Below are 13730 nucleotides of genomic sequence, written 5' to 3'. Positions count from 1 at the left end.
TAATCAAAACTGAATTTTCGTAATTGGTAATCGTTCTTGACTAGCAGGAGTTCCTTATAGCTCTCTGTGCTACCTTTATAAAAGTCCATAAAACACAATAATCAAAAGAAAAAAAAATTAATTGAATCCTCTTGGATCCATTATATATACATTTAGAGCTTTTAAATTTTAATGAACCAAGGTCGTTCTCTAGATGATCTGGCGCACTGTTAATCGTTGGTTAGTGTTATAGGGAACTCGCGCTACAGAAGATCTGCTCCCCTTGTTATCATCAAAGTAAGTTGAATAAACATTTTGTTTCCCCAGCTCGAAAGAGCCTCAAAACTAAGAGATATTTACGAAAACGTGACCAACTTTTGAAAAGTTTACGATTCCCACTCATTGTTATTTGTTCATTAGTTTGTTCATGTCTTGGTTAAAATAAACAGTGAGCTAGAATTGTAAATTTGTCAAAGTCGGCTCAAGAAATGGTAATTTACCCCCAAACTAAACTACATATCTTCTGAGAGAACATATATTACGGTCACACCACCTTATTCATCAAAAACAAAACAAGGAAATTACTATTATCTATGGGGTATGGATATCAATTCTATATTTTTAATAATCACATACTGCAGGTAGTCATTTCGCCTTATTTGTTGCACATAGTCACAAACTTTCTCGAATTTTTGTAAAAAAATTGAAAAAATGTGAAACCTTAGATGAAAAATTGACGGTAATAAAATAATTGTCAATTAATAGAGAAACGTCTAATTTCACAAATTAATAGGTGATTTTTTTTCTCGATTCTTTTTTAAAAGTATTTTGATTTTTTTGGGGTTGACTCATGTCCATTAATTGTTTAATCCGAACTTGGTTACTAGCTATTAAAATGACAGAATGAAAATGCAAACCATATCGTTTAATCCGCTTGAACTTGCTAATTTGTTCTCAAAATAGCAAGTGTGAAATACTTCCGTTGGTCAAATAGATTTACGATACAATACAAATAAAAATAGTTGATTTTTAATTTTATTTTTTTATAAATAATGATATTGGTAACTTGAGACTAGCAAGAATTGTATACAAGAATCAGTAGAATTCTAATATTTACTATTAATTTAGAGTTTTCTTAGTTATCCTTTTATGGCCAAGTGTAATTCTTTTTCTAGCAATTCTCCAATCAAATGATTTTCCAATGGCTTGCAATTAAACATGTCTTAGTAAAATATTTATTATTTGTTCTTGACAAAATATTATATATAACTGAATAACTCAATCGAGCTTTTGTTCCAACTCGATACATTTTCAAGATGGCTCAAGTTGATGAGTTGACTACATGATTTAACAAATTAACGTAGCAAGTTGATTTGATCTAGTTTTGGGACCAAGTCACCTTGAGATCCATTTGAGTCAAGACAACTCGGTCAATTTTTGAGTCAATCTACAAATTCTGAAAATGACTCGATTGAATTTTGAGTCAATCCATGAATTTAGAAAAAGACCATGTAAGTAACATGTATGTCTATTTTTTTAGATAGCATTCTCTCATTAGTCATTAATCAAGGGGTTTTGAGTCAATCCACAAATTCTGAAACTAATTCGGTAGATGGCTATACTCTTACACTTCATTATCTCATTAGTCATTCATGCACGGTCTTATTGATACTATTTTGTTGATTGTCCACTGTAGTAAGTGAAAAAGATAACCCACCAAGTACTCTATATATATGTGAAGTTTTTGTTTTATTATTGGCGCAAAGGGATTTGGAATACCAAAATTACCTCAGACATCAAATACATCGATGATCGAGGAGAGACGAAGATGTTTGTTTTGGTTATTTTCCTTTAAAACATATGACATATGGAGATTGTTTGTCCTGAGTTTCAGAGCTTTGTGAATGGATTTCGTAAGTAAAATTAGACCACTTTTTTTGTGGGTAAGTAACTTCACTTACACATATTGACACATTTAGTTGTTGAATTAGTTTATTATTACTATTGTTATTATTATATTTTCTTTTTTTCCAATTCACAAGTCTTTTTTATGGTTAGGTATCAAGAGTTCTCAATCTTATCTCTAACTAAAATTCTTTTACGCTTTGTTTGGATTGAGAGAAGGGAAGGAAAGAGAAGCTCATTAAGAGAAAAGAAGGGAAGAGAAAACTAATTTCTCTTCATCCTATTTGAATTGAAAGAGAAAAGAAGAGAATGAGTCAAATTTCTCTTATTTAGTTAGGATTCATAAGAGAAGAGAAGAGTAGAGAAATTATTCTTGTCAAATAACTATTATACCTTTCATAGTCTAAAGAAGAAAATTCTACTTGTACAATGATACAAAATATAAACAATCAAACGTTCAAGATCAGTTTGGGGGTACCTTTCGTTTGAATGCTTATAAATGAGAGTTTCTATTGCCACACCCACTTTTACTAAGAACATCCCAAGCAAAAGTTGGTGTGGCAATATAATCTCTCTAATATACGGATTTTGTTAACAAGTGTCACAAGGGAACACGTTAAAGTGCAGTAAATACACTTTGAAATTAGATTTTGTATAAAAAAAGCCCTTAAAAAAATTATTTTTTACAAAAATATCCTCGAATATGAGTGCATATTGCACCAAATCCAGAGGGGTACCTTAAATGAAGAGATATGAGTGCATATTACACCAAACCCTGAGTGGTACCTTAAATTACCCTATTGTCATTAAGGACCAATCCAAAATTGCACAAGTAGATGATCTTCCACTGGGGACAATCCTTGAAATTACCCAAAGTTTGGAGTACCAAACTGATGTAAAGCTGGACTCTTGTCTATAAAATGACCCAATAGGCAGTTGGTCTGAAATCTCTGACTATGAGCATTATAAAATGAATCCAAGTTTCCTATCATACTAGAAACTGTTTGGTGATTTAATTTCAAGTTTAATTACATACAAAATCTCAGAAACTAAGAATAATTCCGATATGTTTACTAGGATCATTCAAACCCTTATTATATTATTTCATTTCGAGCTCGGGACTTTATCGTCAACACAAATTAAAGATAATTTTTGTTCATGATATTTCACAGGTTAGACACCAAGTATTGTTGGATCCACCCAAGAAAGCATAAAAGCCCTTGAATACAATAGCTATGAAGAGCTTCTGTATGTCATCCCTGACAATAGTTATTAATAGAGAGAGAAGAATAGATTAGTAAGTTTAACAAAACTAAATCAGATTTACCTAACTGAGCAATAATGCTCAAACAATGTAAGGCATTTTTTTTAATAAGTAAAACTCATTTATCAAGTAAACAGAGGTTGAGATGACCAACCAGAGATACATGCTACAAGGCGCAACTCGTATAATTCAGGACTCGGATACACTTATGATTCCAAATCCATTTCACTCCTCACGTCTAATGCTACAAACCCAATCTCATCCACCAAAGAAAAAAAAATCCCATTAAGGGGCACATCCACAACTTTTTATTTTTTATTTTTCTTTACAATGCAAAAAAGAATAAGTAAATAATCTACTCGACACTCATGCATATTAAAATTCTAAACTCAAAATGAGAACATTGGAAGACTAGCATTTGTAAACTTTCTTTGTGAAACCTAACTTTGCAACTTCTCTCAAGTTCTAGCACAGAAAAGATTCCAGTCATGGACCTTGAAACTCGAGACTGAGAGTTTAAAGACCTCGGCCATCGGCATGCATCCAGATTGCGTGGCGGGTACAGCTAAACCAGCTCCAAGAGTCGCAGATCTTTCACTCAATGGGCTGAAACCACAAACAAAAAACAAAAGAACCGTTAAAACCACCACCCAAGTATAAAATTATCTTTCGGAAAAATAAAACGAGATACAAGGGCTCTAATCGAACAAACACGTTCAAATCTATTTCTTTCTTTCTTTCTTCTTCCCTTTTTCTATTTATTATACTAGATGCACAAGGAAGAATTCAATCAAATAACGAAGGCATACATTATCTTCATCACTCACTGCTCAACACAAATGAGAAATTGCTTACTTCTTTTCACACTTGGCTTGATCTCTCTCTCTCTCTCACGATGTTGTTGACTAGGTTGTTAAGTATTGAATAATTACGTTGGTTTTAGCAATTTTCTCGCCAATAAGTAACTAAAGAGTTCCCCATCAATCATATGAAGAGAATTTGCTAAGCATATAAATGTAGGAGATTTTTGTTTAGGAGAGTCCCCAAAGCCTTGTATGCTTGTTGTTTAGGAGATATCCTAAAACAAATTACAATTATACGTAATCCTTTGGTTCGTAGACCATCCTTAAACTCTACAGTTCAATTATCTTAATTTTAACTTGGCCTGTCACTCAACTCGCCTAAAAACCTTGCCGTCTCCAAACATTAACAGATGAATCATAGCTCAGTTGGTTTGACACATTGCAAAACAACTTTGAGGTCATGGGTTCAAGTCCAGCTTACCCATAAAAAAAAGATAATAATGATGAAACATCTTAGTTTTCACCCTAACAAAATTGTGGTTAATGCTATTAGGTTGTCAAACATGTAAATGATTAGTAAATAACTAGTATGTAAATTTCCTCATTATGCCAAAAGTATCATTTCTAACAGAAGATCTAGTTAAATGCTTCATATAGTTTCTATATGAGATAAAGAAAAGTATATATCTATTACTTCATGAGTACGAAATCTGCAAGGAGATACATGTGGGCATGAGGGAGCTACACAAATCAAGATTTATGATTAATAACTTGCTTGATGCTGGTCATTATTGCAAAGCAAAGAAGATGGATAAAGCTTCTAATATGTTCAGATGGGGTCATTAAATTATAAATTTTAAAAACTCACAACTTTATCTATGGGTACATGTCCATGCAACTTATTCTCAGCACTTACTTTATTAATATCGGCTCATATGAAGTGATTAGCACATCAGTACAACTTCCTTAAGGTGCAGATTTGCCAAATAGACCTGCAGAAGCAATCAATAATTCAAACTACGTATTTCTATCCAACTTGATAACACAAAACATTAAAGAAATTTACCTTAACTATATGCTTCCCTTCCTTGCTGTCCCTTGGAAATGGCCTACATACAAGCAATAAAGAAAAAGTTGGTGATAGTTAATGCCACTATCCTGTGTTCTAATATCATTGTGCTAGAGATTGAGAAAAAAATGGATATGACGATGTCCATGGTGATTCAAACGTAAATCACTCTCATCGTCCATCAATATTAGATACCGTACGTATAGCTGTTACATATTTACATATGTAAATATTTTCTTGCAGGGATAATCAAAAATTAGGTAGAAGATAAGAAATAAATGCAAACAATCCATAAGATACACAAGTATATCAAGGTACCATACTATCGGAAAAAAAGAAAATAAAGTGAAACTAACTAAAACAACATGGCTACTCACCACAAAGAGGAAACTCTGAACTATACCCCTTGTAGCTTCTGAATTTTTATGCCACTAATCAGATAATATATGTGAAAGATGACAACCTTGAGTTGTTCTAATGAAGAAAATCCTTATAGAATCCAAGCCTCAAATAATGCTTCAATGAATGTAACAAATATTACACTGTCTACAAATTTTAAAGAATACTGAAGGCTTGAGCTAGAGCATTAATGACTATGTCTTGTACCACAAAGTCACGAAGGAGTCCTAAAAACCTGTACTTATATTGGGGAACAAAGGTGAAGTTGAAGTACATATTACCCCCAACAAACAAAAAAGTATAGAAGCACTTCTACACCAGCACAATCCAATACTAAATTCACAATAAAAAACCAAGAAACACATGCCCAAGATATCAAATATAACTATTAAGTCAAAACTCTTATAATAAGATGGGCATGAAGATATCAATTGTGGCTCCAATTCAGGGTTGGAAAACGAAGAATTATTTGTTTGATCATGAAATCAAAATTAGGACCCAAACCAAAATATCCAAAACTAGACAAACATTCATCATCCAATGCACATCCATAATCATGGGAAACAAGGATAACTCTCTTAAGAGAAATCTACATGGATCAACAAAACAAAGACAAATAATATACATATTTTGATTAGAAAATAAATAGAATCAACGACCAGATACTAGAAACTCCTAAAACCCAATTCCAATACCCTTTGCAGCATAATTTAAAAAAAAAAAAAAAAATTACATATTGAGAATTGATGTGCTAAATTTCTGAACCCAATCAAAATTTTGAACCCTAGACCAAACCCTAACACGATACCAATTCCATTCTACCAAAACTAAGAATCCAAAGCCTAATCCGGACCAAATTGAAATTCCTAAAACCCAATTTCAATACCCTTTGCAGCATAAATTGAAACAAAATGATATATTTCCTCGATAAGATTGAATCAGACAATAGTATGCTAATATTCTATTCCCAATTTGAATTTTTGAATCCTAGCTCAAACCCTAACACGATACCTATTGCTTCCTACCAAAACTAAAATCCTAACACTAAACTAATCCTGACAATTAATATCGATCCATTCAATCCACAAAAAATAGCACCAGAAATGTTCAAATTAGATGAGATGATGCAGATTAAATTCGAAATAACGAATCCATCAGGTAAAATCAAATTCAAATACAGATGAATTACAACAAAATTAACTAATTAATAAACAAATCTAAATAAAATGACTAAATTTCAAAATTTTCAAGAGCAAATGCAGCAAACCTAGACCATCAAAATGAGGAGAGAGAAAAAATCATACTATTTGCTAATAATACTATTGATTTTTTGAAAAAAAAAAATCAAAGAATGACAGAGATAGAGAGAGAGAGAAACCTCAGGTCATCTCCTAGTCGAGGTTGTCTCCTAGTCGAAGTCGTCTCCTACTCGAGGTCGCCGCCATCGTTCCTTCTCTCTAGGGTTCGTAAGCAACTCTAGGGTTTCTGAAATTTGATTGTGTTTTATTACTTGGGGTGTAACTAGTAATAGTTGGCCTGCCAATATCATGTTTCTTTAAAAAAATTTGAAAATGATGAGGACAAATTTGGAAAGAAAAATTTCTTCTCTTCTCTTCCCTCCTCGTCTCTCCATTTTTGGAGAGAACAAAAATTTGAGTTTTTTCCCTTCCCTTCCCTTCATTTTTCTTCTCTTCTCTCCCCACTTAACAACCCAAACAAGAGAAAGCAAGAGTAAATATGCTATTTTCTCTTCCCTTCCCTTCTCTTCTCTCAATCCAAACAGACCGTTAAAAAAAGAATGCAGAAGAGAAAAGAAAAGAAAAAAAAACCCACAAAATTGACAAGTGGAAATTTTAGGAAATTTTAATTGGGTCAACTATACGTCTTTAACTCCATTTGAGAGTTAAGTTTGACTTGACTTTTATATAGAAGAGTGTATAAATCACAAGAGAAACAGAAAACTTGCATTGCAAAACGTGCATCATCGAGAAGACTAAATCCTTGTTAACTATTCAAAACGCGGCAAAAATTCGATATGTGAAAAAATCGGTCTCTATTCGATTTGGATTGCAAAAATCCAGTCTAAAATTCAATAAATGAAAAATATACAGCATATGCTTCATATGTGTATTATCCGAATTATTTCAAAATTTGAAACGTAAAAGTTCAGTAACATGATAGTGATATTAATAGTGATGCTGATGCTGAAATTGGTGATATTAATGGTGACGGTGATGGTAATAATGATAGTAGTGATAATGAGGGCATTGAGGTTATTGTTCCCTTGGGTTATAAAAGAAGACCAAAGTCAAGGGACGAATCACCAATTTGGAAAATTAAGGTGTAATCTCAAATATATGTAGAGGGCCATGTCATTATTTTTTTTAAAGATAAAAGGGACATTTGTCACCTAAAAAGGGGATTCTTCCAAAATTTTGAAGCATGGCTGATTCAAAGTCTACTTGTGTGACACGACACAACTTACAAGTTTACACTTTGCAACATACAAGTTACAATAGAATTTTTTTGACAGAGTTATATTAAAATTCGTAAAAAAAAAAAAAGTATTTTATTCGTTTCTAACTTAAAATATGTGAATTATTCAAAATAGTTCAATAATCCGGAGAATAATATTTTCATTGAAAAAAAAATGAAACATTCGTGAATTTTTCAAGAATTAAACGGGAGATTGCTGCTAACAAGGGTCCAAACATGGGTGGAAATTTGAACCTCCTTAAACCATAGAGTTGGTTTCGAATGCTCACAAACCAATAACAACACTGCAATATAAGACCCTCCAACTTTATCCAATTAAAATTGACCACAAAATTCTTTTTAAAAAAACACTTAACCTCCCATCAATGTCCGGAACAAGTGTTCCATTTCCACATAAATTCTAGCATCCAACTGTTTAAAAACATGCTCAAAATAAACATAAATAGAACACCGTTAAATTGTACATGGTGAGAATCCAGAGTCAACAAACAATAACAAGCATCACAGTTGAGAATGTGAAGGTAATCACATTCTCTCCTTCCTTCAGATTCAAAGCCGGAAAAAGAAAAACTCATCCCAAAGCAGATAGCAATACCTCAATATGAGATTCTAACTGGGTGACTTGTACGTCTTTAAAAGAGAGGCCAATACCCAAGACAGGATTAAGTTAGAGAAAACAGATAGCAGCACCTCAATATTAAATGTAATAACAAGACTTGTTTAATCGATTTAAATTTTATGAATAAGATTCGATGATAATGATAATGCAGAATCTCTTTTATACATAAAAGAGAACTTGACTATTTTAATCAATTTTTCCAAACTACACAAATGAATATGTGATTACCCAGCCAGAACGGTCTCTAAAACAATGGGAACAACTCACACAGGGTCACATTTCCAACAATTACTAAAAGAAAATTAATATCTTGACTAAGTTTGCTATCTGGCAGAGGGCCATCCACTTCAAATTGATTCTCAATCTCCTCACCGTTCCACTAGTTGATATATGTCAAGGTTAACCTTTCAAACAATATCTCACTGGAGAGATTCACAAGGATGTCACTAGGAAATTTAGGGCTGTCAGTGGACCGGACCGGGCCGGGCTGGGTTTTTTTAGTCAAAAAATTAGGCCGGAAAACAACCCAAGTCCAAGGCCATTCCAACTATAGCCTAATCCACCTACAATTGGGCCATTTTCGGACTGGGCCAAAACTATTTCTAACTTCTTTCATTGTACAGAAAACACATCAAATAGTTCAAAAAATAACATATTAAATAGCACATTGCAACAGTAATATTTTAAGGGTGTAATAGTAATTTACAAGAAACAAGGATTAAATAGTTGGACAGATGATTTTACAAACCTACCCCTTTACTGTGACTGTTGCACCTTGCAAGTTGCAACAGTAATGTATTAAGGGCAGCATAGTAATTACAATACAATATAATTTACTAGGAACTATGGAGAATGGGCCAGACCACCCACTAGGCCTAAATGCAATACCAAATCCATCCCTATAATGAAACGGGCTTAGCCCGGTCCGAAAACTAAATGAGCTTAGTTGTTAGACCCAAACCTGAGCCAATGATAGTCCTACTAGGAATAGTTTTGGGTAACTAAAGTGGAGATACCTACAGGAGTGCTATGTGACTGATGTGCATTAATTGATTAGATCAATTGTTAAAAAACTCAAGAAAACTTTTAAAATTTCATTAGAAACACCCATGTCAGTTGCCACACAGAACTAAAAGAGTTTCTACAAGGGCTCATGCCCAGACTCATCAAACAATTGTCCATTCAAGTTCAAATAATCAAACAAAATTGAGTACAAGGATTTAACAGGAAAATTACAAATAATATTAAACCAAAAAAGGAAGGTTGCCCACAAGATTAAACTGGTAATCCTTTGAAAACATCAATAGGAACCTGATCAGAAGCATAAGGTAATAAGAAGCAATAATAAAGAGATGCGGGAGAGAGAGAGAGAGAGAGAGAAGCATTGAAATTTACAATTTAAAACTTGGGTTTAAAAATCCTCACTTGAGAGTGGGAAGAAGTTGTTGGATCATCCTTTTCCCTCCTCCTTTTACAATTTGGGGGTCCAACTCAAAACCAATTGGCAATGAGTGGGGCTTATAAAGAGAGAGACAAGACAAGTGAGTATCCGATGTGGGACTAAACTCAACACCCCTTTTATTCGGGTTTGGGACTGAAAAATGTAATACCTTTTTTTTCTTTCAGAATGAATATTATAAATAAATAGATGGAAAAAGAGAGCTAGTTAATGGAATAATGGTACAAGAGACACCAGTGTTTGAAAAAGGTGTGTGCATAGTGGCCTGCCTCAAGGCTTAAGCTTAACATGCATATTTATTTTTTAAATTTATTAGCATCATTAAAGCCTTATCTTGAAAATTTGGGGTCTACTGAAAGAATAAAATGTGGGATCACGAGTCTTATGTATCACACCCTGAAAGAAAATTACTATTTTCTTTCCTTGTAGCTTTTAGTGTAGTTGTTCTAGAGAGTACTCATTTGATTGGTGATGGAATATTTTGTATACATGTATTGTGGTTGAGGTTGCTGAATTAAGTCCCTACTCAACTTTTCTTTGATGTTTTATCCACTTTTACCATTTTCTTTCATTATTAATAGAACCTGATATGGAACCAAGTATCTTATAAATATTAGTTGTGTTCCCTCACTAGGTTCACGAAGTGTTGGATATCATTTTCTCTTTCTCCTTAAATAATTCTTAAATCGTTTCATTTCCATTGTATCTTCCTTACTACCATTTTCATTCTTGAATCCTACATTATTAATAGATGTTGTAGACAAGTGGTATATTTTCTTTCAATTTTTAGTAGAGAAAGAATCCTATAATTATCTCATTAATTAGGTTTTTAATGGTGTTAAACAATTTGACTGTATCCAACAATATTTGATATAATAACTTTTCAAAATATCTTATGATGAGGAACGGGTTACTGCATATGATTTCAGATCAAAAGATCATGGGTTGGACTCCACAGCAGCTAGTCCTGTTTGACAAATGCGCAGCAATCCTCAAATGTATATAGACACATCAACGAAACATCTCTGTAGTTGAATTGAATTATGTAGATGACAGCTCCAATGAAAATAAAAATTATAATCACATCCAAAAGAGTAAATGTAACTTAAAACCGAAACAAGGACGAGTTGGTAGCAAGAAAGATCCGACTCAGGAAAACCTACATTAAAATATATAATAAACCAAACTAAATTATCAACATGTAATAAACTAAGCTATCAACATGTAGCAAAATTTTACTATAGCGTTGCCCTAGCTTTGCAACAATAATCTACTCTACAATATACAAATTATTAAGGTCCATGGACCTAACTCAACCTCAAAACAATGGTTATAAGGTGAGGGTTGCCTACTCCTTATATACCACACGGATTGGGCTCCCGCAGGAGATGTGAGACTATTGTTTTAACACAAATATTACAAACTAACCTACTTCTTCTTCACTCCTTATTTTAGGTTGCTTGGAATTGAGAGGACAATAGAGCAGAATTTGAATATTTATTAACTTGAAATCAATAAATTTTGATTAATAGAATTTACGATTGATAGAATTCACATAAATTTAAATTACAAAAATAACTCTTAGTACTTGGTAGAAATATTTGTTCACAAAAAATATATCTCATCAAAGATACATTTACATGTATATAAAAATTACAAGAACACTCCTCATCAAAGGGATATTTTTGTAAGTTCATAATGTTTTTGTAATTTGAATAGTTTTTTTAATGAGGCCAAATAACTTAAAACTGTTTCCACATTTTATTTTAACAAGAAGTCATTGCCAAACTTTTATATTGCAAATCAACCAAACAAGAAGTATGGTTTCACAAGAGATCTCCCGGTAGCTACCAAGCAATTATAAATTTTTCATTGCAAAACATTTGCTTGTGCAGCTTTACTTCACCCCCACCCCGGCCCACATACACACTTAAAGTTAAGACTGTTTTTTAAAACTAGGTTCGTGACCGCTCCTCTGGCCTGAACTACTGCTCATTACTAGACTCAAATGAAAGGGTGTGAGTAGGGGTGTTAATTAAGCCCGTTGGCCGCCCGATAAAACAAGGGTAGGGCCTCCATATCAAACCTGCAAAGATGGATCCAGACTCAATAATTTTGAGCCCATCAATTTGGGTTGGACTACGGCCTAATAGTGCCCAACCCGGCCAGATCTAGCCCTCTATTATATATTTTGGAACTATTAATAAAATAGTTAATTAAATAAATATTTTTCTAAGAAGAGTAAAATATATTATATAATTGGAATTTAACTTTTATTTATAATAATTACAGGTTGATAAGTCATTAATTACAAATTCGATCGGATAATCTTCAAATACAAGGAGGAGATTGCTACCTTTTTCGTTCATAGATAGAGAGCTTGGGAAAAATAAAATGGAATTGAATTGCTTTCGGAGTAGGGGCCATAAACGCTGCTAAAGGATATAGAGGTACCATTTGAGAGTGACTTGGGTCTATATCTTCTCGGCAAGCAAAGGGAAATCAAGGAAGTCCACTATAGGAGGCAGAAGAATCCCTTGGACCAGGCTGAAGATGCGTCTACCAGCACAGGACAGGATTAAGATAGGCTAGCTCATTCCTTTATCGGGAAGCTCAAAATACCCCACATAATGGTGGGGTATTTTTATATTTGTTTTTCTTTTTATTTTCTTCCATGAGGTTCTACAATGTAATCCGTCCCTATCCCTGGCATTCTTCTCTTCTACAGCCAGCATATGAGAATATTCCGCCAACAGTTCCTCTTGATAAGCGGCCACGCGTTGCCGCCTCTCAAGATCGAGTTGTTGGGACATCTCAAAGCGGCGCTCGACTTGTTTGAGAGCGCTTTCGATGTTATGAAAGCCCTCTTCAGTCGCCTCGATAAACCCCGGTGTTTGACCTGCGAGACGGATTCTACAATTACCCACCCAAATCCCGCCTCGATCCGGTCTAGATCGTCAACTACCTTCGTTTCTAGGTGCACGATCTCTTCGCGGAGACGCCGAATTTTGAGTTCCGCCGCTTCCGGAGCTTGCGTTGGTACAGCCTCGGGTTCGGGGCTCTCATTTAGATTGGGGACCCGGCCCCCCTCCGGCTCGGCAGCCGGGACCGTATTCAGATCAAATGGGCGTGGCTGCGAAGAGCTAGCACCACTCTCCCCAGCGTGGGCGTCCGCCACTTTGGGCTCAACACTTCCCAGAAAAAATAAAACGCCCAATGATAGAGCCCCGGCTAGGCATCCTCTCGCCATTTCGGGCAGCAAAGAAGAGCCCAAACTCCGCATTAAAAAAGCCCGCCCTACTAAGGACGAGATCCTTAGAAAAGGATCCCATCCCAGGCGTTTAAAAATAAAAATAAAAAACTCATTTCATTTTAAAAATACATTAAATTCTAGTCATTTTATTTAGTTCAAACTTGACCTAAGTCAAGACCGAGCCCATTAAGATTGGGCTAAGACTTAGTTGACGTAGGCCCGATAGGGGTATAGAGCAGGTTTAGGTAGAGCCCACCTATTTAGGGTTGGGTTGGGACTCAAATGAACCAGGCCTGAACCAGCTCATTACTGCTCTAAATGACTTGACCAAATGTAAATATACCTAAATAACTTGACCGAATTTTATTGACTTCGATGATACTTTCAGAATGTCATACTAGTCATAACCAATTTCTTTAACGAGCCAATGTGAAGGAAAATTCACCGAAGACAATTGGTCTTGAATGTTTCTTAAAAGCATACT

The 13730-nt window shown here is 34.2% G+C and overlaps 1 long non-coding RNA gene across 3 annotated transcripts; it reads right to left on the bottom strand.

Annotated features, from left to right (window-relative positions):
• Nucleotides 1-2339: 2339 nt before the first annotated feature.
• Nucleotides 2340-9953, bottom strand: LOC147380620 (uncharacterized). 3 transcript variants are annotated; one of them, XR_015175223.1, is made up of 4 exons: nt 6798-9953; nt 5018-5060; nt 4868-4943; nt 2340-3754 (listed from the first exon to the last, which is right to left on the bottom strand). It is a non-coding gene; the product is annotated as an uncharacterized LOC147380620 (long non-coding RNA). The 3 variants fall into 3 exon arrangements; XR_015175222.1 differs by having other exon boundaries at nt 2345-3754; nt 5018-5654; XR_015175221.1 differs by lacking the exon at nt 6798-9953 and having other exon boundaries at nt 5018-6362.
• Between the last annotated feature and the right edge of the window lie 3777 nt (nt 9954-13730).

This window comes from Akebia trifoliata, unplaced genomic scaffold (genome assembly GCF_017979445.1).
Source record: "Akebia trifoliata isolate Shusen 1 unplaced genomic scaffold, ASM1797944v1 Contig01208, whole genome shotgun sequence".
Taxonomy (NCBI): domain Eukaryota; kingdom Viridiplantae; phylum Streptophyta; class Magnoliopsida; order Ranunculales; family Lardizabalaceae; genus Akebia; species Akebia trifoliata.
Note: the sequence above shows the minus strand (reverse complement) of the source record. Positions and strands in the feature narration are given on the sequence as shown.